Source organism: Puma concolor, chromosome E4 (assembly GCF_028749965.1).
Source record: "Puma concolor isolate L17-30 chromosome E4, mPumCon1.1.hap2, whole genome shotgun sequence".
Classification (NCBI taxonomy): domain Eukaryota; kingdom Metazoa; phylum Chordata; class Mammalia; order Carnivora; family Felidae; genus Puma; species Puma concolor.
The window spans coordinates 17704274-17708647 of NC_141683.1; the positions used below are offsets into that span (position 1 = coordinate 17704274).

A 4374-nucleotide genomic window follows, 5' to 3' on the forward strand; every position below is an offset into this window, starting at 1 on the left:
TGACAATTTTAAGACACAAGACACAATATAAACTGGAATATAATATTTTAGTGTAAGTGCCAGTAGACTATCAACTGTGTAGCAACAAGAAAGTATTTCCTACAAAATTAAAACTATTACATGTGAACTTTAAGCTATTTTATGATATATTCCTATAAGATATCTGGAAGCCAGAAATTTCTATACTTTTATTCACTGCTGGAAAACATTCTAAAAATGTATCACTATTTAATGTATCCATCAGTGTAGATTTCTTCAAGTGCATGGTATTTATAAGTAGAGAGTAAGTACAGAAGCTGATGACTTTAGAAGAAAAGATGCATTTAGATTTTAATAACATGATTTAAAAATTGTTTATGAAATAATTGTCTTCAGTGAAAGTGATTTCTATCATGTAAAATAACTACCCTCAGTTTATATCTCAGTGATATTAGTCAATACCTTGAGTATCCTAAACTGATCTATTCAGGACCTTTTAGCTTTCTGAGATTTTCATTTAAGAGAAATTATTTATTTGCAGTCATTTGAACTTCAATATGCAAATTTAGGATTTACATATCATACAATTTAATTATGCATGCCTGACCTTTATATTCACTTGATTTCTAATAAATTTTTGTGAAAGACATAGTACTTATCCAAGCCTTATTTATTCAGGCTATTTAGTTGTATGGAACAGAGCATAAGCAAAGATGAATTTGAATATCTTAAAAATAGCACGATAGTAATAAGGATAACTAACATTTTTTGAGCTTTGTGCCAAGGATTATGCTGAGAGCATCACACAAATCACTTTATGTAACCAAAAGGGGCTATTATCCTCTTGTAAACTTTGGTTTGGTTAAGTGAAGCAACAATGTTTGAGGGGCCATGACACTAATTAGTCCAATTTTGGCAGTCTCTCTCCAAAGTTTATATCCTTAATGTCATGTTCTTCTTGTGTTTTACTGATTTACCTTTATCTTGCATCTGGACTTCTCATTCAACATCCATTGAAGACAGTTCCTAAAATTAATACAATCAGGTGGACTCTTGTAATCAATTTCCTTGCCTTTACTCTTTGTCCTTTATTACATAAAATTGCATAGAATTGTATCATCCTTTACTCCCAGTCTTAAATTGTTTCTCATTTCTTATTGAACATCAGTCTAAATATTTTAATGTGTAAGATCTTTCACAATATAATAATAATTTAGGTTTTCAAAACTTAATTCCAATTTTTCCTGCATAAAATCTTTACACATTTCACATGCACTTAAAATAGGGGTACTACAGGAGGGAAGGGCCAATTCTTTCAAATACTGTTACAACTGATATAATACTGTTCTCTGTGCTCTTCAGACACTAGCTCAAAATAGTAATCTTTTATTTTCTAGCTATAAGTAATTTATCTTTTGTTTGATATTTGTGAATTAACTGTTCTATTGCAAGTGTATTGCTCTAAACTTTTAATTTTGATGAAATTCAACAAGGATTTGGTAAATATCTGCTCAATTCAGAGGACCATGTTAGGATATAAAAATACAAAGTTTTATCAGCCTCAAGTGTCAGAAATACCTAAATGTTATTTCAGTTTTACAGAAACAAAATGCCAATTGTGAATTTGGGAAAGGACACTAGGCATCATGTTTGTGACTATTACTTTAATATTATAAAGTGTCAGATTGAAAATTAGAAGTTTGTTGAATGGATATGTCACATTTTATTACACATTATTATTGGCAAGTCTCCAATGGCTCCTAGTATTTGGAACAAGATCCTGTAGTTCTATAATATGAGGAATGAGCTATACCAAAACTTAGCTGAAAAAGAAGCCTGACAAAGTAAGATTAAATGCAGCAGATGATAATGTAACTCCCTGAAAGTCTTTTTCTCCACCCTCCAAATGTAGTTCTCTGTGCCTAGTGGTGTGTCAACATATGGTTGTTTTGTTGGTTTCTACAAGCTGAATTTTGTGCTTCATCATAGTCATTTTATACCTACAGCTTCTATCACCGGTCTGTAAGATTCTTTGCAAATAACCAGTTTGAGATATGAACATAGCTTATGAATTACAAGCTAATGTTTCTTTGTATGTGTATCTTTTTATAAATGAGGAAACCTTTCTTGTTTAAGAAAATATTTATCTTTGGGAGAGAGAGAGACAGACAGAGAGAGAGAGAGCATGAGTGGGGGACGGACAGAGAGGGAGAGAGAGAAACCCAAGCAGGCTCCAGTGCTTTCAGCACATAATCCAACGTTGTGTTTGAACCCAAGAACTATGAGATCATGACCTGAGCTGAAATCAAGAGTCGGAAGCTTAACCAACTGAGCCACCCAGGTGCTCCAAATGAGGAAGCCTTTCTAAGAATTCTCAACAACTTTGCCTAAGTCTCATTGGCAGAAATGTTATACCAGCTACCTCAAAGTTAGTAACCAGTTAATATGGGGAACCATATTGTCCAAATTTGCCTAATCAGGACTTAGCTCTGAGCTTTTTAGAAGGTCATATTCCTTTTCCAACTATTTTAGAATAACCTTTCATAAATGATGAAACACTAGTCCCAAGTATTTTTAATATGTGCTTTTTTTCAAGCATAAATTTCCCTACAAGAGGAATTTTATTGATGACACTCATTTATTTCCCTCTCGAAAGACCAACTGCAACCAAATGAAGTGAACATAACCTGTAGATTTTATTTTCTTCATAATATAACAAAATATGAAGCTTGGAACTGGATCACTTGACTGTTTCTCTTCTTACCTCTTCATACTTCAAAATGCTTGTATCTCTTAATAGCCAGCATTCTCTTAGATCAGCAGTTGGGCTCAGCACATCCAAGCCTCAGTACAGTCTTCTTTATATATTTTTTTTCTTCTTCTGGATAATTGGCTGAGCTTGCCCAACAAAGCCACTCTGCTCCCTGTCATAATGTCACTTTTCCTGGGCATAAAGAGAATCTTTGCCTTTCTTGTACTATGTCACTCTGTGGGTTGGTGCTTGCCACACTTCTCGCAGAAAGTCTGGTGGGTTTTAGGAACATTCACCATGGTTGTGAGAGCGCTATCAGCAAAGAAAGACAATATGTGCTTTTAAAAACAAAGATTTAATGATGACATTTTTAGATAAACAAGTCTGAGAATTCCCGTGCTAAGCAAAGTCAAATACTTTTCCTTCCTTCAGGCATTCTCAGAGCCTTTAATATACTAAATCACTTTAATATACTTTAATATACTAAATCACTTTGTGGAGAACATAACTGGAAGCCTTTTTTCTTTCTTTCTTTTTTTTTGGGTAAAGTTTTAACTAATTAATGTTTTAATTCCAGCATTGCTAACATCAGTGTTATATTAGTTTCAGGTGTACAATATAATGCTTCAACACTTCTATACATTACTCAGTACTCATCATAATAAGTATACCCTTTATTCCCCTTCACCCATTTCACCCATCACCCCACCCACCTACCCTCTGGTAACCTTAAGGTTGTTCTTCATAGTTAAACATCTGTTTTTTTCATTTTTTCTTTTTTCTTTGTCCATTTGTTTTATTTCTTAATTCTACATATGAGTGAAATCGTATAGTATTGGTCTTTCTCTGACCTTCTTATTATTTCACTTAGCATTATACCCTTTGGATCCATTATGTTGTTGCAAATGAAAAGTTTCCATTATTTTTTATGACTAATATCCCATTGTATACGTATACCACCTCTTTTGTGACCATTCATGTATCAATGGACACTTGGGTTGCTTCCATATCTTGGCTACTGTAAATAATGCTGCTTTAAATATAGAGGCACATGTATTTTTTTGAACTAGTGTTTTCCTACTCTTTCAGTAAATACCCTGTAGTGGAATTACTGGATCATATGGTAATTCTACTTTTAGTTTTTTGAGGAACCTCCATCCTGTTTTCCAGAGTGGCTGCACCAGTTTGCATTCCTACAGATGGTGCATGAGCGTTGCTTTTTCTTCACATCCTCGTGATTGCCAGCATTTGCAAAACTGACTTTCCCTTCTCATGAAACACTTGTTAAATCTATGTTCTGTAGAACACATTTCCATAAATATTACTCTAGTAAATGACCACAATGTAAAAATGTTTCTCTCTTCCCTATAGAATTCAAGCTTAGGAACTGCCAGTTGGTGTTGGATCAGGGCTTAATAACTATTTAAAATAATTTCATATAATGAAACTAGTTAGAAGAGCAGTATATTACTTTAGATAATGTTACATAAATAAGAGCTACCAAGAAGGGATGACTTAGTGAATTCACTTGAAAAGTGGGTAGTTAAATAGTGATATCACAGGACATTTATCTAGTTTATATTGCCAGCATAGGAAAATAATTAGTTGAATGGAATGAAGATTCTTTTACAGAAATCATGCAT

The 4374-nt window shown here is 33.3% G+C and overlaps 1 pseudogene; it reads right to left on the bottom strand.

The window, feature by feature from the left end:
• Window positions 1–2622: 2622 nt before the first annotated feature.
• On the bottom strand, window positions 2623–3030 carry LOC112864787 (large ribosomal subunit protein eL42-like; annotated as a pseudogene).
• Between the last annotated feature and the right edge of the window lie 1344 nt (window positions 3031–4374).